Raw genomic sequence first — 24,948 nt, forward strand, 5'->3', positions numbered from 1 at the left:
CAATTGAAAGGGACAAAGGCTGCTGAAAGCAGTCGGACGCATGGATCGGACGTCCGATAATCATTGCGTAACTTCGGACGCATGAAGAACTCCACCACCGGACGTCCGAAGGAAATAAGACATTTCTCAAATCTCTTTGTTTGCTGTCGGACGCACAAAGAGCTTGCACCGGACGTCCGAAAGAATTGAAGAAAATCTCTTAAACTCAATGCCTGCTGTCGGACGCAAAAAACAGGACTATCGGACATCCGACACTCCAACGGCTAGTTGACTCTTCATCTACTTTCTATCCGTTGGAAACATTAATGAGGCACTTTCTTGGTCCTATATAAATAGTTGTTGGTCAGATACTTTAAACAACTTTTGCACACTTAAAATACAAAAGATCTAGAGTGATTTTAGTGAAAAAATACTCTTCAAAGAAGATTTGTAGTCTTAGTGGTGTGAGGTTCATTGTAATCTTTTCATTTGTGAGTGAATAGTTCATGAGTGTAGCTCTGTGAGGGTTGTCTTGAGGGATAGTAAAATTTCCTGGCTAGACCGAGTGGTGTTCGGGGCAAGGAGGAGGTGAACCTTCCTTTGTACGCATGCGTGATTGTAATTCATCAATTTGAAGAAGTTTATTTGAATTAATCAACAAGATCAGGAGGAGCTGGGTAGTTAATTGGTTTGCAATTCTTTCCTTTCTATTTACATATTGTTACGTTTGTGATCTGTACATTGTTTATCTCTTCCAGTTGGTGGTCTTCGATCCTTACAATTGGTATCAGAGCAATCAAAATGGATAATACTTTTGATGTTTACAAAACAAATGGATAATACTAATACTTTTTCTAGAAATACCTTCAGTTATGCTGCAATCAAAATGGATGCTTTGTGAAATGGGGAGTTTATTCTGAGATTATATATTTGTTTCTTAAATTTTTCTGAGGCAATAGGTGAGGGAGAGCTTATACTCATATGCACAATCTTTTTCTTTCCTTTATCCATTGTTTTGTCATCATCAAAAAGGGGGAGAATATTGATCCTGGTTCCTAACTTTTGATGTTTACAAAACAAAAGGATAATACTAATATCTTTTCCAGAGATACCTTCAGCAATGCAGCGATCAGACTCAAAGATCAAATGCAATTGAAAGGGACAAAGGCTGCTGAAAGCTGTCGAACGCTTGGATCGGACGTCCGATAATCATTGCGTAACTTCGGACGCATGAAGAACCCCACCACCGGACGTCCGAAGGAAATAAGACATTTCTCAAATCTCTTTGTTTGCTGTCGGACGCACAAAGAGTTTGCACCGGACGTCCGAAATAATTGAAGAAAATCTCTTAAACTCACTGCCTGCAATCGGACGCAAAAAAACAGGACTGTCGGACGCAAAAAACAGGACTATCGGACGTCCGACACTCCAACGGCTAGTTGACTCTTCATCTACTTTCTATCCGTTGGAAACATTAATGAGGCACTTTTTTGGTCCTATGTAAATAGTGGTTGGTCAGATACTTTAAACCACTTTTGCACACTGAAGATAAAAAATATGTAGAGTGATTTTAGTGAGAAAATACTCTTCAAAGAAGATTTCTAGTCTTAGTGGTGTGCGGTTCATTGTAAACTTTTCACTTGTAAGTGAATACTTCATGAGTGTAGCTCTGTGAGGGTTGTCTTGAGGGATAGTAAAATTTTCTGGCTAGACCGAGTGGTGTTCGGGGCAGGGAGGAGGTGAACCTTCCTTTGTACGCAAGCGTGATTGTAATTCATCAATTTGAAGAAGCTTATTTAAATTAATCTACAAGCTCTGGAGGAGCTGGGTAGTTAATTGGATTGCAATTCTTTCCTTTCTATTTACTTATTGTTACGTTTATGATCTGTACATTGTTTATCTCTTCCACTTGGTGGTCTTCGATCCTTACAATTGGTATCAGAGCAATCAAAATGGATAATACTTTTGATGTTTACAAAACAAATGGATAATACTAATATCTTTTCTAGAAATACCTTCAGTTATGCAGCAATCAAAATGGATGCATTGTGAAAGGGGGAGTTTATTCTGAGATTATATGTTTGTTTCTTAAATTTTTCTGAGGCAATAGGTGAGGGAGAGCTTATACTCATATGCACAATCTTTTTTTTTCCTTTATCCATTGTTTTGTTATCATCAAAAAGGGGGAGAATATTGATCCTGGTTCCTAACTTTTGATGTTAACAAAACAAATGGATAATACTAATATCTTTCCCAGAGAGACCTTCAGCAATGCAGCGATCAGACTCAAAGATCAAATGCAATTGAAAGGGACAAAGGCTGCTGAAAGCAGTCGGACGCATGGATCGGACGTCCGATAATCATTGCGTAACTTCGGACGCATGAAGAACTCCACCACCGGACGTCCGAAGGAAATAAGACATTTCTCAAATCTCTTTGTTTGCTGTCGGACGCACAAAGAGCTTGCACCGGACGTCCGAAAGAATTGAAGAAAATCTCTTAAACTCAATGCCTGCTGTCGGACGCAAAAAACAGGACTATCGGACATCCGACACTCCAACGGCTAGTTGACTCTTCATCTACTTTCTATCCGTTGGAAACATTAATGAGGCACTTTCTTGGTCCTATATAAATAGTTGTTGGTCAGATACTTTAAACAACTTTTGCACACTTAAAATACAAAAGATCTAGAGTGATTTTAGTGAAAAAATACTCTTCAAAGAAGATTTGTAGTCTTAGTGGTGTGAGGTTCATTGTAATCTTTTCATTTGTGAGTGAATAGTTCATGAGTGTAGCTCTGTGAGGGTTGTCTTGAGGGATAGTAAAATTTCCTGGCTAGACCGAGTGGTGTTCGGGGCAAGGAGGAGGTGAACCTTCCTTTGTACGCATGCGTGATTGTAATTCATCAATTTGAAGAAGTTTATTTGAATTAATCAACAAGATCAGGAGGAGCTGGGTAGTTAATTGGTTTGCAATTCTTTCCTTTCTATTTACATATTGTTACGTTTGTGATCTGTACATTGTTTATCTCTTCCAGTTGGTGGTCTTCGATCCTTACAATTGGTATCAGAGCAATCAAAATGGATAATACTTTTGATGTTTACAAAACAAATGGATAATACTAATACTTTTTCTAGAAATACCTTCAGTTATGCTGCAATCAAAATGGATGCTTTGTGAAATGGGGAGTTTATTCTGAGATTATATATTTGTTTCTTAAATTTTTCTGAGGCAATAGGTGAGGGAGAGCTTATACTCATATGCACAATCTTTTTCTTTCCTTTATCCATTGTTTTGTCATCATCAAAAAGGGGGAGAATATTGATCCTGGTTCCTAACTTTTGATGTTTACAAAACAAAAGGATAATACTAATATCTTTTCCAGAGATACCTTCAGCAATGCAGCGATCAGACTCAAAGATCAAATGCAATTGAAAGGGACAAAGGCTGCTGAAAGCTGTCGAACGCTTGGATCGGACGTCCGATAATCATTGCGTAACTTCGGACGCATGAAGAACCCCACCACCGGACGTCCGAAGGAAATAAGACATTTCTCAAATCTCTTTGTTTGCTGTCGGACGCACAAAGAGTTTGCACCGGACGTCCGAAATAATTGAAGAAAATCTCTTAAACTCACTGCCTGCAATCGGACGCAAAAAAACAGGACTGTCGGACGCAAAAAACAGGACTATCGGACGTCCGACACTCCAACGGCTAGTTGACTCTTCATCTACTTTCTATCCGTTGGAAACATTAATGAGGCACTTTTTTGGTCCTATGTAAATAGTGGTTGGTCAGATACTTTAAACCACTTTTGCACACTGAAGATAAAAAATATGTAGAGTGATTTTAGTGAGAAAATACTCTTCAAAGAAGATTTCTAGTCTTAGTGGTGTGCGGTTCATTGTAAACTTTTCACTTGTAAGTGAATACTTCATGAGTGTAGCTCTGTGAGGGTTGTCTTGAGGGATAGTAAAATTTCCTGGCTAGACCGAGTGGTGTTCGGGGCAGGGAGGAGGTGAACCTTCCTTTGTACGCAAGCGTGATTGTAATTCATCAATTTGAAGAAGTTTATTTGAATTAATCAACAAGATCAGGAGGAGCTGGGTAGTTAATTGGTTTGCAATTCTTTCCTTTCTATTTACATATTGTTACGTTTGTGATCTGTACATTGTTTATCTCTTCCACTTGGTGGTCTTCGATCCTTACAATTGGTATCAGAGCAATCAAAATGGATAATACTTTTGATGTTTACAAAACAAATGGATAATACTAATATTTTTTCTAGAAATACCTTCAGTTATGCTGCAATCAAAATGGATGCTTTGTGAAATGGGGAGTTTATTCTGAGATTATATGTTTGTTTCTTAAATTTTTCTGAGGCAATAGGTGAGGGAGAGCTTATACTCATATGCACAATCTTTTTCTTTCCTTTATCCATTGTTTTGTCATCATCAAAAAGGGGGAGAGTATTGATCCTGGTTCCTAACTTTTGATGTTTACAAAATAAATGGATAATACTAACATCTTTTCCAGAGAGACCTTCAGCAATGCAGCGATCAGACTCAAAGATCAAATGCAATTGAAAGGGACAAAGGCTGCTGAAAGCAGTCGGACGCATGGATCGGACGTCCGATAATCATTGCGTAACTTCGGACGCATGAAGAACTCCACCACCGGACGTCCGAAGGAAATAAGACAATTCTCAAATCTATTTGTTTGCTGTCGGACGCACAAAGAGCTTGCACCGGACGTCCGAAAGAATTGAAGAAAATCTCTTAAACTCACTGCCTGCTGTCGGACGCAAAAAATAGGACTATCGGACATCCGACACTCCAACGGCTAGTTGACTCTTTATCTACTTTCTATCCGTTGGAAACATTAATGAGGCACTTTCTTGGTCCTATATAAATAGTGGTTGGTCAGATACTTTAAACAACTTTTGCACACTGAAGATACAAAAGATCTAGAGTGATTTTAGTGAAAAAATACTCTTCAAAGAAGATTTGTAGTCTTAGTGGTGTGAGGTTCATTGTAATCTTTTCATTTGTGAGTGAATAGTTCATGAGTGTAGCTCTGTGAGGGTTGTCTTAGGGGATAGTAAAATTTCCGGGGTAGACCGAGTGGTGTTCGGGGCAAGGAGGAGGTGAACCTTCCTTTGTACGCATGCGTGATTGTAATTCATCAATTTGAAGAAGTTTATTTGAATTAATCAACAAGATCAGGAGGAGCTGGGTAGTTAATTGGTTTGCAATTCTTTCCTTTCTATTTACATATTGTTACGTTTGTGATCTGTACATTGTTTATCTCTTCCACTTGGTGGTCTTCGATCCTTACAATTGGTATCAGAGCAATCAAAATGGATAATACTTTTGATGTTTACAAAACAAATGGATAATACTAATATTTTTTCTAGAAATACCTTCAGTTATGCTGCAATCAAAATGGATGCTTTGTGAAATGGGGAGTTTATTCTGAGATTATATGTTTGTTTCTTAAATTTTTCTGAGGCAATAGGTGAGGGAGAGCTTATACTCATATGCACAATCTTTTTCTTTTCTTTATCCATTGTTTTGTCATCATCAAAAAGGGGGAGAATATTGATCCTGGTTCCAAACTTTTGATATTTACAAAACAAATGGATTATACTAATATCTTTTCCAGAGATACCTTCAGTAATGCAGCGATCAGACTCAAAGATCAAATGCAATTGAAAGGGACAAAGGCTGCTGAAAGCTGTCGGACGCATGGATCGGACGTCCGATAATCATTGCGTAACTTCGGACGCATGAAGAACTCCACCACCGGACGTCCGAAGGAAATAAGACATTTCTCAAATCTCTTTGTTTGCTGTCGGACGCAGAAAGAGCTTGCACAGGACGTCCGAAAGAATTGAAGAAAATCTCTTAAACTCACTGCCTGCTGTCGGACGCAAAAAACAGGACTGTCGGACGCAAAAAATAGGACTATCGGACGTCCGACACTCCAACGGCTAGTTGACTCTTCATCTACTTTCTATCCGTTGGAAACATTAATGAGGCACTTTCTTGGTCCTATATAAATAGTTGTTGGTCAGATACTTTAAACAACTTTTGCACACTGAATATACAAAAGATCTAGAGTGATTTTTGTGAAAAAATACTCTTCAAAGAAGATTTGTAGTCTTAGTGGTGTGAGGTTCATTGTAATCTTTTCATTTGTGAGTGAATAGTTCATGAGTGTAGCTCTGTGAGGGTTGTCTTGAGGGATAGTAAAATTTCCTGGCTAGACCGAGTGGTGTTCGGGGCAAGGAGGAGGTGAACCTTCCTTTGTACGCATGCGTGATTGTAATTCATCAATTTGAAGAAGTTTATTTGAATTAATCAACAAGATCAGGAGGAGCTGGGTAGTTAATTGGTTTGCAATTCTTTCCTTTCTATTTACATATTGTTACGTTTGTGATCTGTACATTGTTTATCTCTTCCAGTTGGTGGTCTTCGATCCTTACAATTGGTATCAGAGCAATCAAAATGGATAATACTTTTGATGTTTACAAAACAAATGGATAATACTAATACTTTTTCTAGAAATACCTTCAGTTATGCTGCAATCAAAATGGATGCTTTGTGAAATGGGGAGTTTATTCTGAGATTATATATTTGTTTCTTAAATTTTTCTGAGGCAATAGGTGAGGGAGAGCTTATACTCATATGCACAATCTTTTTCTTTCCTTTATCCATTGTTTTGTCATCATCAAAAAGGGGGAGAATATTGATCCTGGTTCCTAACTTTTGATATTTACAAAATAAATGGATAATACTAATATCTTTTCCAGAGATACCTTCAGTAATGCAGCGATCAGACTCAAAGATCAAATGCAATTGAAAGGGACAAAGGCTGCTGAAAGCTGTCGAACGCTTGGATCGGACGTCCGATAATCATTGCGTAACTTCGGACGCATGAAGAACCCCACCACCGGACGTCCGAAGGAAATAAGACATTTCTCAAATCTCTTTGTTTGCTGTCGGACGCACAAAGAGTTTGCACCGGACGTCCGAAACAATTGAAGAAAATCTCTTAAACTCACTGCCTGCAATCGGACGCAAAAAAACAGGACTGTCGGACGCAAAAAACAGGACTATCGGACGTCCGACACTCCAACGGCTAGTTGACTCTTCATCTACTTTCTATCCGTTGGAAACATTAATGAGGCACTTTTTTGGTCCTATATAAATAGTGGTTGGTCAGAAGGAAATAAGACATTTCTCAAATCTCTTTGTTTGCTGTCGGACGCACAAAGAGTTTGCACCGGACGTCCGAAAGAATTGAAGAAAATCTCTTAAACTCACTGCCTGCTATCGGACGCAAAAAAACAGGACTGTCGGACGCAAAAAACAGGACTATCGGACGTCCGACACTCCAACGGCTAGTTGACTCTTCATCTACTTTCTATCCGTTGGAAACATTAATGAGGCACTTTTTTGGTCCTATATAAATAGTGGTTGGTCAGATACTTTAAACCACTTTTGCACACTGAAGATAAAAAATATGTAGAGTGATTTTAGTGAGAAAATACTTTTCAAAGAAGATTTCTAGTCTTAGTGGTGTGAGGTTCATTGTAAACTTTTCACTTGTAAGTGAATACTTCATGAGTGTAGCTCTGTGAGGGTTGTCTTGAGGGATAGTAAAATTTCCTGGCTAGACCGAGTGGTGTTCGGGGCAGGGAGGAGGTGAACCTTCCTTTGTACGCAACCGTGATTGTAATTCATCAATTTGAAGAAGCTTATTTAAATTAATCTGCAAGCTCTGGAGGAGCTGGTTAGTTAATTGGATTGCAATTCTTTCCTTTCTATTTACTTATTGTTACGTTTGTGATCTGTACATTGTTTATCTCTTCCACTTGGTGGTCTTCGATCCTTACAATTGGTATCAGAGCAATCAAAATGGATAATACTTTTGATGTTTACAAAACAAATGGATAATACTAATATCTTTTCTAGAAATACCTTCAGTTATGCAGCAATCAAAATGGATGCATTGTGAAAGGGGGAGTTTATTCTGAGATTATATGTTTGTTTCTTAAATTTTTCTGAGGCAATAGGTGAGGGGGAGCTTATACTCATATGCACAATCTTTTTTTTTCCTTTATCCATTGTTTTGTTATCATCAAAAAGGGGGAGAATATTGATCCTGGTTCCTAACTTTTGATGTTTACAAAACAAATGGATAATACTAATATCTTTCCCAGAGAGACCTTCAGCAATGCAGCGATCAGACTCAAAGATCAAATGCAATTGAAAGGGACAAAGGCTGCTGAAAGCAGTCGGACGCATGGATCGGACGTCCGATAATCATTGTGTAACTTCGGACGCATGAAGAACTCCACCACCGGACGTCCGAAGGAAATAAGACATTTCTCAAATCTCTTTGTTTGCTGTCGGACGCACAAAGAGCTTGCACCGGACGTCCGAAAGAATTGAAGAAAATCTCTTAAACTCACTGCCTGCTGTCGGACGCAAAAAACAGGACTATCGGACATCCGACACTCCAACGGCTAGTTGACTCTTCATCTACTTTCTATCCGTTGGAAACATTAATGAGGCACTTTCTTGGTCCTATATAAATAGTTGTTGGTCAGATACTTTAAACAACTTTTGCACACTGAAAATACAAAAGATCTAGAGTGATTTTAGTGAAAAAATACTCTTCAAAGAAGATTTGTAGTCTTAGTGGTGTGAGGTTCATTGTAATCTTTTCATTTGTGAGTGAATAGTTCATGAGTGTAGCTCTGTGAGGGTTGTCTTGAGGGATAGTAAAATTTCCTGGCTAGACCGAGTGGTGTTCGGGGCAAGGAGGAGGTGAACCTTCCTTTGTACGCATGCGTGATTGTAATTCATCAATTTGAAGAAGTTTATTTGAATTAATCAACAAGATCAGGAGGAGCTGGGTAGTTAATTGGTTTGCAATTCTTTCCTTTCTATTTACATATTATTACGTTTGTGATCTGTACATTGTTTATCTCTTCCAGTTGGTGGTCTTCGATCCTTACAATTGGTATCAGAGCAATCAAAATGGATAATACTTTTGATGTTTACAAAACAAATGGATAATACTAATACTTTTTCTAGAAATACCTTCAGTTATGCTGCAATCAAAATGGATGCTTTGTGAAATGGGGAGTTTATTCTGAGATTATATATTTGTTTCTTAAATTTTTCTGAGGCAATAGGTGAGGGAGAGCTTATACTCATATGCACAATCTTTTTCTTTCCTTTATCCATTGTTTTGTCATCATCAAAAAGGGGGAGAATATTGATCCTGGTTCCTAACTTTTGATATTTACAAAATAAATGGATAATACTAATATCTTTTCCAGAGATACCTTCAGTAATGCAGCGATCAGACTCAAAGATCAAATGCAATTGAAAGGGACAAAGGCTGCTGAAAGCTGTCGAACGCTTGGATCGGACGTCCGATAATCATTGCGTAACTTCGGACGCATGAAGAACCCCACCACCGGACGTCCGAAGGAAATAAGACATTTCTCAAATCTCTTTGTTTGCTGTCGGACGCACAAAGAGTTTGCACCGGACGTCCGAAATAATTGAAAAAAATCTCTTAAACTCACTGCCTGCAATCGGACGCAAAAAAACAGGACTGTCGGACGCAAAAAACAGGACTATCGGACGTCCGACACTCCAACGGCTAGTTGACTCTTCATCTACTTTCTATCCGTTGGAAACATTAATGAGGCACTTTTTTGGTCCTATATAAATAGTGGTTGGTCAGATACTTTAAACCACTTTTGCACACTGAAGATAAAAAATATGTAGAGTGATTTTAGTGAGAAAATACTCTTCAAAGAAGATTTCTAGTCTTAGTGGTGTGAGGTTCATTGTAAACTTTTCACTTGTAAGTGAATACTTCATGAGTGTAGCTCTGTGAGGGTTGTCTTGAGGGATAGTAAAATTTCCTGGCTAGACCGAGTGGTGTTCGGGGCAGGGAGGAGGTGAACCTTCATTTGTACGCAAGCGTGATTGTAATTCATCAATTTGAAGAAGCTTATTTAAATTAATCTGCAAGCTCTGGAGGAGCTGGTTAGTTAATTGGATTGCAATTCTTTCCTTTCTATTTACTTATTGTTACGTTTGTGATCTGTACATTGTTTATCTCTTCCACTTGGTGGTCTTCGATCCTTACAATTGGTATCAGAGCAATCAAAATGGATAATACTTTTGATGTTTATAAAACAAATGGATAATACTAATATTTTTTCTAGAAATACCTTCAGTTATGCTGCAATCAAAATGGATGCTTTGTGAAATGGGGAGTTTATTCTGAGATTATATGTTTGTTTCTTAAATTTTTCTGAGGCAATAGGTGAGGGAGAGCTTATACTCATATGCACAATCTTTTTCTTTCCTTTATCCATTGTTTTGTCATCATCAAAAAGGGGGAGAGTATTGATCCTGGTTCCTAACTTTTGATGTTTACAAAATAAATGGATAATACTAACATCTTTTCCAGAGAGACCTTCAGCAATGCAGCGATCAGACTCAAAGATCAAATGCAATTGAAAGGGACAAAGGCTGCTGAAAGCAGTCGGACGCATGGATCGGACGTCCGATAATCATTGCGTAACTTCGGACGCATGAAAAACTCCACCACCGGACGTCCGAAGGAAATAAGACAATTCTCAAATCTCTTTGTTTGCTGTCGGACGCACAAAGAGCTTGCACCGGACGTCCGAAAGAATTGAAGAAAATCTCTTAAACTCACTGCCTGCTGTCGGACGCAAAAAATAGGACTATCGGACATCCGACACTCCAACGGCTAGTTGACTCTTTATCTACTTTCTATCCGTTGGAAACATTAATGAGGCACTTTCTTGGTCCTATATAAATAGTGGTTGGTCAGATACTTTAAACAACTTTTGCACACTGAAGATACAAAAAGATCTAGAGTGATTTTAGTGAAAAAATACTCTTCAAAGAAGATTTGTAGTCTTAGTGGTGTGAGGTTCATTGTAATCTTTTCATTTGTGAGTGAATAGTTCATGAGTGTAGCTCTGTGAGGGTTGTCTTGGGGGATAGTAAAATTTCCGGGGTAGACCGAGTGGTGTTCGGGGCAAGGAGGAGGTGAACCTTCCTTTGTACGCATGCGTGATTGTAATTCATCAATTTGAAGAAGTTTATTTGAATTAATCAACAAGATCAGGAGGAGCTGGGTAGTTAATTGGTTTGCAATTCTTTCCTTTCTATTTTCATATTGTTACGTTTGTGATCTGTACATTGTTTATCTCTTCCACTTGGTGGTCTTCGATCCTTACAATTGGTATCAGAGCAATCAAAATGGATAATACTTTTGATGTTTACAAAACAAATGGATAATCTAATATCTTTTCTTGAAATACCTTCAGTTATGCTGCAATCAAAATGGATGCTTTGTGAAATGGGGAGTTTATTCTGAGATTATATGTTTGTTTCTTAAATTTTTCTGAGGCAATAGGTGAGGGAGAGCTTATACTCATATGCACAATCTTTTTCTTTTCTTTATCCATTGTTTTGTCATCATCAAAAAGGGGGAGAATATTGATCCTGGTTCCTAACTTTTGATATTTACAAAACAAATGGATTATACTAATATCTTTTCCAGAGATACCTTCAGTAATGCAGCGATCAGACTCAAAGATCAAATGCAATTGAAAGGGACAAAGGCTGCTGAAAGCTGTCGGACGCTTGGATCGGACGTCCGATAATCATTGCGTAACTTCGGACGCATGAAAAACCCCACCACCGGACGTCCGAAGGAAATAAGACATTTCTCAAATCTCTTTGTTTGCTGTCAGACGCACAAAGAGATTGCACCGGACGTCCGAAAGAATTGAAGAAAATCTCTTAAATTCACTGCCTGCTATCGGATGCAAAAAACAGGACTGTCGGACGAAAAAAACAGGACTTTCGGACGTCCGACACTCCAACGGCTAGTTGACTCTTCATTTACTTTCTATCCGTTGGAAACATTAATGAGGCACTTTTTTGGTCCTATATAAATAGTTGTTGGTCAGATACTTTAAACCACTTTTGCACACTGAAGATAAAAAATATGTAGCGTGATTTTAGTGAGAAAATACTCTTCAAAGAAGATTTCTAGTCTTAGTGGTGTGAGGTTTCATTGTAAACTTTTCACTTGTAAGTGAATACTTCATTAGTGTAGCTCTGTGAGGGTTGTCTTGAGGGATAGTAAAATTTCCTGGCTAGACCGAGTGGTGTTCGGGGCAGGGAGGAGGTGAACCTTCCTTTGTACGCAAGCGTGATTGTAATTCATCAATTTGAAGAAGCTTATTTAAACTAATCTACAAGCTCTGGAGGAGCTGGGTAGTTAATTGGATTGCAATTCTTTCCTTTCTATTTACTTATTGTTACGTTTGTGATCTGTACATTGTTTATCTCTTCCACTTGGTGTCTTCGATCCTTATAATTGGTATCAGAGCAATCAAAATGGATAATACTTTTGATGTTTACAAAACAAATGGATAATACTAATATCTTTTCTAGAAATACCTTCAGTTATGCAGCAATCAAAATGGATGCTTTGTGAAAGGGGGAGTTTATTCTGAGATTATATGTTTGTTTCTTAAATTTTTCTGAGGCAATTGGTGAGGGGGAGCTTATACTCATATGCACAATATTTTTCTTTCCTTTATCCATTGTTTTGTCATCATCAAAAAGGGGGAAAATATTGATCCTGGTTCCTAACTTTTGATGTTTACAAAACAAATGGATAATACTAATATCTTTTCCAGAGAGACCTTCAGCAATGCAGCGATCAGACTCAAAGATCAAATGCAATTGAAAGGGACAAAGGCTGCTGAAAGCAGTCGGATGCATGGATCGGACGTCCGATAATCATTGCGTAACTTCGGACGCATGAAGAACTCCACCACCGGACGTCCGAAGGAAATAAGACATTTCTCAAATCTCTTTGTTTGCTGTCGGTCGTACAAAGAGCTTGCACCGGACGTCCGAAAGAATTGAAGAAAATCTCTTAAACTCACTGCCTGCTGTCGGACGCAAAAAACAGGACTATCGGACATCCGACACTCCAACGGCTAGTTGACTCTTCATCTACTTTCTATCCGTTGGAAACATTAATGAGGCACTTTCTTGGTCCTATATAAATAGTGGTTGGTCAGATACTTTAAACAATTTTTGCACACTGAAGATACAAAAGATCTAGAGTGATTTTAGTGAAAAAATACTCTTCAAAGAAGATTTGTAGTCTTAGTGGTGTGAGGTTCATTGTAATCTTTTCATTTGTGAGTGAATAGTTCATGAGTGTAGCTCTGTGAGGGTTGTCTTGAGGGATAGTAAAATTTCCTGGCTAGACCGAGTGGTGTTCGGGGCAAGGAGGAGGTGAACCTTCCTTTGTACGCATGCGTGATTGTAATTCATCAATTTGAAGAAGTTTATTTGAATTAACCAACAAGATCAGGAGGAGCTGGGTGTTTAGTTGGTTTGCAATTCTTTCCTTTCTATTTACATATTGTTACGTTTGTGATCTGTACATTGTTTATCTCTTCCACTTGGTGGTCTTCGATCCTTACAATTGGTATCAGAGCAATCAAAATGGATAATACTTTTGATGTTTACAAAACAAATGGATAATACTAATATCTTTTCCAGAGATACCTTCAGTAATGCAGCGATCAGACTCAAAGATCAAATGCAATTGAAAGGGACAAAGGCTGCTGAAAGCTGTCGGACGCATGGATCGGACGTCCGATAATCATTGCGTAACTTCGAACGCATGAAGAACTCCACCACCAGACGTCCGAAGGAAATAAGACATTTCTGAAATCTCTTTGTTTACTGTCGGACGCACAAAGAGCTTGCACCGGACGTCCGAAAGAATTGAAGAAAATCTCTTAAATTCACTCCCTGCTGTCGGACGCAAAAAATAGGACTGTCGGACGCAAAAAACAGGACTATCGGACGTCCGACACTCAAACGGCTAGTTGATTCTTCATCTAGTTTCTATCCGTTGGAAACATTAATGAGGCACTTTCTTGGTCCTATATAAATAGTGGTTGATCAGATACTTTAAACAACTTTTGCACACTGAAGATACAAAAGATCTAGAGTGATTTTAGTGAGAAAATACTCTTCAAAGAAGATTTGTAGTCTTAGTGGTGTGAGGTTCATTGTAATCTTTTCATTTGTGAGTGAATACTTCATGAGTGTAGCTCTGTGAGGGTTGTCTTGAGGGATAGTAAAATTTCCTGGCTAGACCGAGTGGTGTTCGGGGCAAGGAGGAGGTGAACCTTCCTTTGTACGCATGCGTGATTGTAATTCATCAATTTGAAGAAGTTTATTTGAATTAATCAACAAGATCAGGAGGAGCTGGGTAGTTAATTGGTTTGCAATTCTTTCCTTTCTATTTACATATTGTTACGTTTGTGATCTGTACATTGTTTATCTCTTCCACTTGGTGGTTTTCGATCCTTACAATTGGTATCAGAGCAATCAAAATGGATAATACTTTTGATGTTTACAAAACAAATGGATAATACTAATATCTTTTCTAGAAATACCTTCAGTTATGCTGCAATCAAAATGGATGCTTTGTGAAATGGGGAGTTTATTCTGAGATTATATGTTTGTTTCTTAAATTTTTCTGAGGCAATAGGTGAGGGAGAGCTTATACTCATATGCACAATCTTTTTCTTTCCTTTATCCATTGTTTTGTCATCATCAAAAAGGGGGAGAATATTGATCCTGGTTCCTAACTTTTGATGTTTACAAAATAAATGGATAATACTAACATCTTTTCCAGAGAGACCTTCAGCAATGCAGCGATCAGACTCAAAGATCAAATGCAATTGAAAGGGACAAAGGCTGCTGAAAGCAGTCGGACGCATGGATTGGACGTCCGATAATCATTGCGTAACTTCGGACGCATGAAGAACTCCACCACCGGACGTCCGAAGGAAATAAGACAATTCTCAAATCTCTTTGTTTGCTGTCGGACGCACAAAGAGCTTGCACCGGACGTCCGAAAGAATTGAAGAAAATCTCTTAAACTCACTGCCTGCTGTCGGACGCAAAAAATAGGACTATCGGACATCCGACACTCCAACGGCTAGTTGACTCTTCATCTACTTTCTATCCGTTGGAAACATCAATGAGGCACTTTCTTGGTCCTATATAAATAGTGGTTGGTCAGATACTTTAAACAACTTTTGCACACTGAAGATACAAAAGATCTAGAGTGATTTTAGTGAAAAAATACTCTTCAAAGAAGATTTGTAGTCTTAGTGGTGTGAGGTTCATTGTAATCTTTTCATTTGTGAGTGAATAGTTCATGAGTGTAGCTCTGTGAGGGTTGTCTTGAGGGATAGTAAAATTTCCTGGCTAGACCGAGTGGTGTTCGGGGCAAGGAGGAGGTGAACCTTCCTTTGTACGCATGCGTGATTGTAATTCATCAATTTGAAGAAGTTTATTTGAATTAATCAACAAGATCAGGAGGAGCTGGGTAGTTAATTGGTTTGCAATTCTTTCCTTTCTATTTACATATTGTTACGTTTGTGATCTGTACATTGTTTATCTCTTCCACTTGGTGGTTTTCGATCCTTACAATTGGTATCAGAGCAATCAAAATGGATAATACTTTTGATGTTTACAAAACAAATGGATAATACTAATATATTTTCTAGAAATACCTTCAGTTATGCTGCCATCAAAATGGATGCTTTGTGAAATGGGGAGTTTATTCTGAGATTATATGTTTGTTTCTTAAATTTTTCTGAGGCAATAGGTGAGGGGGATCTTATACTCATATGCACAATCTTTTTCTTTCCTTTATCCATTGTTTTGTCATCATCAAAAAGGGGGAGAATATTGATCCTGGTTCCTAACTTTTGATGTTTACAAAACAAATGGATAATACTAATATCTTTTCCAGAGAGACCTTCAGCAATGCAGCGATCAGACTCAAAAATCAAATGCAATTGAAAGGGACAAAGGCTGCTGAAAGCAGTCGGACGCATGGATTGGACGTCCGATAATCATTGCGTAACTTCGGACGCATGAAGAACTCCACCACCGGACGTCCGAAGGAAATAAGACAATTCTCAAATCTCTTTGTTTGCTGTCGGACGCACAAAGAGCTTGCACCGGACGTCCGAAAGAATTGAAGAAAATCTCTTAAACTCACTGCCTGCTGTCGGACGCAAAACATAGGACTATCGGACATCCGACACTCCAACGGCTAGTTGACTCTTCATCTACTTTCTATCCATTGGAAACATTAATGAGGCACTTTCTTGGTCCTATATAAATAGTGGTTGGTCAGATACTTTAAACAACTTTTGCACACTGAAGATACAAAAGATCTAGAGTGATTTTAGTGAAAAAATACTCTTCAAAGAAGATTTGTAGTCTTAGTGGTGTGAGGTTCATTGTAATCTTTTCATTTGTGAGTGAATACTTCATGAGTGTAGCTCTGTGAGGGTTGTCTTGAGGGATAGTAAAATTTCCTGGCTAGACCGAGTGGTGTTCGGGGCAAGGAGGAGGTGAACCTTCCTTTGTACGCATGCGTGATTGTAATTCATCAATTTGAAGAAGTTTATTTGAATTAATCAACAAGATCAGGAGGAGCTGGGTAGTTAATTGGTTTGCAATTCTTTCCTTTCTATTTACATATTGTTACGTTTGTGATCTGTACATTGTTTATCTCTTCCACTTGGTGGTTTTCGATCCTTACAATTGGTATCAGAGCAATCAAAATGGATAATACTTTTGATGTTTACAAAACAAATGGATAATACTAATATCTTTTCTAGAAATACCTTCAGTTATGCTGCAATCAAAATGGATGCTTTGTGAAATGGGGAGTTTATTCTGAGATTATATGTTTGTTTCTTAAATTTTTCTGAGGCAATAGGTGAGGGAGAGCTTATACTCATATGCACAATCTTTTTCTTTCCTTTATCCATTGTTTTGTCATCATCAAAAAGGGGGAGAATATTGATCCTGGTTCCTAACTTTTGATATTTACAAAACAAATGGATTATACTAATATCTTTTCCAGAGATACCTTCAGTAATGCAGCGATCAGACTCAAAGATCAAATGCAATTGAAAGGGACAAAGGCTGCTGAAAGCTGTCGGACGCTTGGATCGGACGTCCGATAATCATTGCGTAACTTCGGACGCATGAAGAACCCCACCACCGGACGTCCGAAGGAAATAAGACATTTCTCAAATCTCTTTGTTTGCTGTCGGACGCACAAAGAGTTTTCACCGGACGTCCGAAAGAATTGAAGAAAATCTCTTAAACTCACTGCCTGCTATCGGACGCAAAAAAACAGGACTGTCGGACGCAAAAAACAGGACTATCGGACGTCCGACACTCCAACGGCTAGTTGACTCTTCATCTACTTTCTATCCGTTGGAAACATTAATGAGGCACTTTTTTGGTCCTATATAAATAGTGGTTGGTCAGATACTTTAAACCACTTTTGCACACTGAAGATAAAAAATATGTAGAGTGATTTTAGTGAGAAAATACTCTTCAAAAAAGATTTCTAGTCTTAGTGGTGTGAGGTTCATTGTAAACTTTTCACTTGTAAGTGAATACTTCATGAGTGTAGCTCTGTGAGGGTTGTCTTGAGGGATAGTAAAATTTTCTGGCTAGACCGAGTGGTGTTCGGGGTAGGGAGGAGGTGAACCTTCCTTTGTACGCAAGCGTGATTGTAATTCATCAATTTGAAGAAGCTTATTTAAATTAATCTACAAGCTCTGGAGGAGCTGGGTAGTTAATTGGATTGCAATTCTTTCCTTTCTATTTACTTATTGTTACGTTTATGATCTGTACATTGTTTATCTCTTCCACTTGGTGGTCTTCGATTCTTACAATTGGTATCAGAGCAATCAAAATGGATAATACTTTTGATGTTTACAAAACAAATGGATAATACTAATATCTTTTCTAGAAATACCTTCAGTTATGCAGCAATCAAAATGGATGCTTTGTGAAAGGGGGAGTTTATTCTGAGATTATATGTTTGTTTCTTAAATTTTTCTGAGGCAATAGGTGAGGGGGAGCTTATACTCATATGCACAATCTTTTTCTTTCCTTTATCCATTGTTTTGTCATCATCAAAAAGGGGGAGAATATTGATCCTGGTTCCTAACTTTTGATGTTTACAAAACAAATGGATAATACTAATATCTTTCCCAGAGAGACCTTCAGCAATGCTGCGATCAGACTCAAAGATCAAATGCAATTGAAAGGGACAAAGGCTGCTGAAAGCAGTCGGACGCATGGATCGGACGTCCGATAATCATTGCGTAACTTCGGACGCATGAAGAACTCCACCACCGGACGTCCGAAGGAAATAAGACATTTCTCAAATCTCTTTGTTTGCTGTCGGACACACAAAGAGCTTGCACCGGACGTCCGAAAGAATTGAAGAAAATCTCTTAAACTCACTGCCTGCTGTCGGACGCAAAAAACAGGACTATCGGACATCCGACACTCCAACGGCTAGTTGACTCTTCATCTACTTTCTATCCGTTGGAAATATTAATGAGGCACTTTCTTGGTCCTATATAAATAGTTGTTGGTCAGATACTTTAAACAACTTTTGCACACTGAAAATACAAAAGATCTAGAGTGATTTTAGTGAGAAAATACTCTTCAAAGAAGATTTCTAGTCTTAGTGGTGTGAGGTTCATTGTAAACTTTTCACTTGTAAGTGAATACTTCATGAGTGTAGCTCTGTGAGGGTTGTCTTGAGGGATAGTAAAATTTCCTGGCTAGACCGAGTGGTGTTCGGGGCAGGGAGGAGGTGAACCTTCCTTTGTACGCAAGCGTGATTGTAATTCATCAATTTGAAGAAGCTTATTTAAATTAATCTGCAAGCTCTGGAGGAGCTGGTTAGTTAATTGGATTGCAATTGTTTCCTTTCTATTTACTTATTGTTACGTTTGTGATCTGTACATTGTTTATCTCTTCCACTTGGTGGTCTTCGATCCTTACAATTGGTATCAGAGCAATCAAAATGGATAATACTTTTGATGTTTACAAAACAAATGGATAATACTAATATTTTTTCTAGAAATACCTTCAGTTATGCTGCAATCAAAATGGATGCTTTGTGAAATGGGGAGTTTATTCTGAGATTATATGTTTGTTTCTTAAATTTTTCTGAGGCAATAGGTGAGGGAGAGCTTATACTCATATGCACAATCTTTTTCTTTCCTTTATCCATTGTTTTGTCATCATCAAAAAGGGGGAGAATATTGATCCTGGTTCCTAACTTTTGATGTTTACAAAATAAATGGATAATACTAACATCTTTTCCAGAGAGACCTTCAGCAATGCAGCGATCAGACTCAAAGATCAAATGCAATTGAAAGGGACAAAGGCTGCTGAAAGCAGTCGGACGCATGGATCGGACGTCCGATAATCATTGCGTAACTTTGGACGCATGAAGAACTCCACCACCGGACGTCCGAAGGAAATAAGACAATTCTCAAATCTCTTTGTTTGCTGTCGGACGCACAAAGAGCTTGCACCGGACGTCCGAAAGAATTGAAGAAAATCTCTTAAACTCACTGCCTGCTGTCGGACGCAAAAAATAGGACTATCGGACATCCGACACTCCAACGGCTAGTTGACTCTTTATCTACTTTCTATCCGTTGGAAACATTAATGAGGCACTTTCTTGGTCCTATATAAATAGTGGTTGGTCAGATACTTTAAACAACTTTTGCACACTGAAGATACAAAAGATCTAGAGTGATTTTAGTGAAAAAATACTCTTCAAAGAAGATTTGTAGTCTTAGTGGTGTGAGGTTCATTGTAATCTTTTCATTTGTGAGTGAATAGTTCATGAGTGTAGCTCTGTGAGGGTTGTCTTGAGGGATAGTAAAATTTCCGGGCTAGACCGAGTGGTGTTCGGGGCAAGGAGGAGGTGAACCTTCCTTTGTACGCATGCGTGATTATAATTCATCAATTTGAAGAAGTTTATTTGAATTAATCAACAAGATCAGGAGGAGCTGGGTAGTTAATTGGTTTGCAATTCTTTCCTTTCTATTTACATATTGTTACGTTTGTGATCTGTACATTGTTTATCTCTTCCACTTGGTGGTTTTCGATCCTTACAATTGGTATCAGAGCAATCAAAATGGATAATACTTTTGATGTTTACAAAACAAATGGATAATACTAATATCTTTTCCAGAGATACCTTCAGTAATGCAGCGATCAGACTCAAAGATCAAATGCAATTGAAAGGGACAAAGGCTGCTGAAAGCTGTCGGACGCATGGATCGGACGTCCGATAATCATTGCGTAACTTCGAACGCATGAAGAACTCCACCACCAGACGTCCGAAGGAAATAAGACATTTCTCAAATCTCTTTGTTTGCTGTCGGACGCACAAAGAGTTTTCACCGGACGTCCGAAAGAATTGAAGAAAATCTCTTAAACTCACTGCCTGCTATCGGACGCAAAAAAACAGGACTGTCGGACGCAAAAAACAGGACTATCGGACGTCCGACACTCCAACGGCTAGTTGACTCTTCATCTACTTTCTATCCGTTGGAAACATTAATGAGGCACTTTTTTGGTCCTATATAAATAGTGGTTGGTCAGATACTTTAAACCACTTTTGCACACTGAAGATAAAAAATATGTAGAGTGATTTTAGTGAGAAAATACTCTTCAAAAAAGATTTGTAGTCTTAGTGGTGTGAGGTTCATTGTAAACTTTTCACTTGTAAGTGAATACTTCATGAGTGTAGCTCTGTGAGGGTTGTCTTGAGGGATAGTAAAATTTTCTGGCTAGACCGAGTGGTGTTCGGGGTAGGGAGGAGGTGAACCTTCCTTTGTACGCAAGCGTGATTGTAATTCATCAATTTGAAGAAGCTTATTTAAATTAATCTACAAGCTCTGGAGGAGCTGGGTAGTTAATTGGATTGCAATTCTTTCCTTTCTATTTACTTATTGTTACGTTTATGATCTGTACATTGTTTATCTCTTCCACTTGGTGGTCTTCGATTCTTACAATTGGTATCAGAGCAATCAAAATGGATAATACTTTTGATGTTTACAAAACAAATGGATAATACTAATATCTTTTCTAGAAATACCTTCAGTTATGCAGCAATCAAAATGGATGCTTTGTGAAAGGGGGAGTTTATTCTGAGATTATATGTTTGTTTCTTAAATTTTTCTGAGGCAATAGGTGAGGGGGAGCTTATACTCATATGCACAATCTTTTTCTTTCCTTTATCCATTGTTTTGTCATCATCAAAAAGGGGGAGAATATTGATCCTGGTTCCTAACTTTTGATGTTTACAAAACAAATGGATAATACTAATATCTTTCCCAGAGAGACCTTCAGCAATGCTGCGATCAGACTCAAAGATCAAATGCAATTGAAAGGGACAAAGGCTGCTGAAAGCAGTCGGACGCATGGATCGGACGTCCGATAATCATTGCGTAACTTCGGACGCATGAAGAACTCCACCACCGGACGTCCGAAGGAAATAAGACATTTCTCAAATCTCTTTGTTTGCTGTCGGACGCACAAAGAGCTTGCACCGGACGTCCGAAAGAATTGAAGAAAATCTCTTAAACTCACTGCCTGCTGTCGGACGCAAAAAACAGGACTATCGGACATCCGACACTCCAACGGCTAGTTGACTCTTCATCTACTTTCTATCCGTTGGAAACATTAATGAGGCACTTTCTTGGTCCTATATAAATAGTTGTTGGTCAGATACTTTAAACAACTTTTGCACACTGAAAATACAAAAGATCTAGAGTGATTTTAGTGAGAAAATACTCTTCAAAGAAGATTTCTAGTCTTAGTGGTGTGAGGTTCATTGTAAACTTTTCACTTGTAAGTGAATACTTCATGAGTGTAGCTCTGTGAGGGTTGTCTTGAGGGATAGTAAAATTTCCTGGCTAGACCGAGTGGTGTTCGGGGCAGGGAGGAGGTGAACCTTCCTTTGTACGCAAGCGTGATTGTAATTCATCAATTTGAAGAAGCTTATTTAAATTAATCTGCAAGCTCTGGAGGAGCTGGTTAGTTAATTGGATTGCAATTGTTTCCTTTCTATTTACTTATTGTTACGTTTGTGATCTGTACATTGTTTATCTCTTCCACTTGGTGGTCTTCGATCCTTACAATTGGTATCAGAGCAATCAAAATGGATAATACTTTTGATGTTTACAAAACAAATGGATAATACTAATATCTTTTCTAGAAATACCTTCAGTTATGCAGCAATCAAAATGGATGCTTTGTGAAAGGGGGAGTTTATTCTGAGATTATATGTTTGTTTCTTAAATTTTTCTGAGGCAATAGGTGAGGGGGAGCTTATACTCATATGCACAATCTTTTTCTTTCCTTTATCCATTGTTTTGTCATCATCAAAAAGGGGGAGAATATTGATCCTGGTTCCTAACTTTTGATGTTTACAAAACAAATGGATAATACTAATATCTTTCCCAGAGAGACCTTCAGCAATGCTGCGATCAGACTCAAAGATCAAATGCAATTGAAAGGGACAAAGGCTGCTGAAAGCAGTCGGACGCATGGATCGGACGTCCGATAATCATTGCGTAACTTCGGACGCATGAAGAACTCCACCACCGGACGTCCGAAGGAAATAAGACATTTCTCAAATCTCTTTGTTTGCTGTCGGACGCACAAAGAGCTTGCACCGGACGTCCGAAAGAATTGAAGAAAATCTCTTAAACTCACTGCCTGCTGTCGGACGCAAAAAACAGGACTATCGGACATCCGACACTCCAACGGCTAGTTGACTCTTCATCTACTTTCTATCCGTTGGAAACATTAATGAGGCACTTTCTTGGTCCTATATAAATAGTTGTTGGTCAGATACTTTAAACAACTTTTGCACACTGAAAATACAAAAGATCTAGAGTGATTTTAGTGAGAAAATACTCTTCAAAGAAGATTTCTAGTCTTAGTGGTGTGAGGTTCATTGTAAACTTTTCACTTGTAAGTGAATACTTCATGAGTGTAGCTCTGTGAGGGTTATCTTGAGGGATAGTAAAATTTCCTGGCTAGACCGAGTGGTGTTCGGGGCAGGGAGGAGGTGAACCTTCCTTTGTACGCAAGCGTGATTGTAATTCATCAATTTGAAGAAGCTTATTTAAATTAATCTGCAAGCTCTGGAGGAGCTGGTTAGTTAATTGGATTGCAATTGTTTCCTTTCTATTTACTTATTGTTACGTTTGTGATCTGTACATTGTTTATCTCTTCCACTTGGTGGTCTTCGATCCTTACAATTGGTATCAGAGCAATCAAAATGGATAATACTTTTGATGTTTACAAAACAAATGGATAATACTAATATTTTTTCTAGAAATACCTTCAGTTATGCTGCAATCAAAATGGATGCTTTGTGAAATGGGGAGTTTATTCTGAGATTATATGTTTGTTTCTTAAATTTTTCTGAGGCAATAGGTGAGGGAGAGCTTATACTCATATGCACAATCTTTTTCTTTCCTTTATCCATTGTTTTGTCATCATCAAAAAGGGGGAGAATATTGATCCTGGTTCCTAACTTTTGATGTTTACAAAATAAATGGATAATACTAACATTTTTTCCAGAGAGACCTTCAGCAATGCAGCGATCAGACTCAAAGATCAAATGCAATTGAAAGGGACAAAGGCTGCTGAAAGCAGTCGGACGCATGGATCGGACGTCCGATAATCATTGCGTAACTTTGGACGCATGAAGAACTCCACCACCAGACGTCCGAAGGAAATAAGACAATTCTCAAATCTCTTTGTTTGCTGTCGGACGCACAAAGAGCTTGCACCGGACGTCCGAAAGAATTGAAGAAAATCTCTTAAACTCACTGCCTGCTGTCGGACGCAAAAAATAGGACTATCGGACATCCGACACTCCAACGGCTAGTTGACTCTTTATCTACTTTCTATCCGTTGGAAACATTAATGAGGCACTTTCTTGGTCCTATATAAATAGTGGTTGGTCAGATACTTTAAACAACTTTTGCACACTGAAGATACAAAAGATCTAGAGTGATTTTAGTGAAAAAATACTCTTCAAAGAAGATTTGTAGTCTTAGTGGTGTGAGGTTCATTGTAATCTTTTCATTTGTGAGTGAATAGTTCATGAGTGTAGCTCTGTGAGGGTTGTCTTGAGGGATAGTAAAATTTTCGGGCTAGACCGAGTGGTGTTCGGGGCAAGGAGGAGGTGAACCTTCCTTTGTACGCATGCGTGATTATAATTCATCAATTTGAAGAAGTTTATTTGAATTAATCAACAAGATCAGGAGGAGCTGGGTAGTTAATTGGTTTGCAATTCTTTCCTTTCTATTTACATATTGTTACGTTTGTGATCTGTACATTGTTTATCTCTTCCACTTGGTGGTTTTCGATCCTTACAATTGGTATCAGAGCAATCAAAATGGATAATACTTTTGATGTTTACAAAACAAATGGATAATACTAATATCTTTTCCAGAGATACCTTCAGTAATGCAGCGATCAGACTCAAAGATCAAATGCAATTGAAAGGGACAAAGGCTGCTGAAAGCTGTCGGACGCATGGATCGGACGTCCGATAATCATTGCGTAACTTCGAACGCATGAAGAACTCCACCACCAGACGTCCGAAGGAAATAAGACATTTCTGAAATCTCTTTGTTTACTGTCGGACGCCCAAAGAGCTTGCACCGGACGTCCGAAAGAATTGAAGAAAATCTCTTAAATTCACTGCCTGCTGTCGGACGCAAAAAATAGGACTGTCGGACGCAAAAAACAGGACTATCGGACGTCCGACACTCCAACGGCTAGTTGATTCTTCATCTAGTTTCTATCCGTTGGAAACATTAATGAGGCACTTTCTTGGTCCTATATAAATAGTGGTTGGTCAGATACTTTAAACAACTTTTGCACACTGAAGATACAAAAGATC

This window comes from Coffea arabica, chromosome 4e (assembly GCF_036785885.1).
Source record: "Coffea arabica cultivar ET-39 chromosome 4e, Coffea Arabica ET-39 HiFi, whole genome shotgun sequence".
In the NCBI taxonomy this organism is placed as follows: Eukaryota; Viridiplantae; Streptophyta; class Magnoliopsida; order Gentianales; family Rubiaceae; genus Coffea; species Coffea arabica.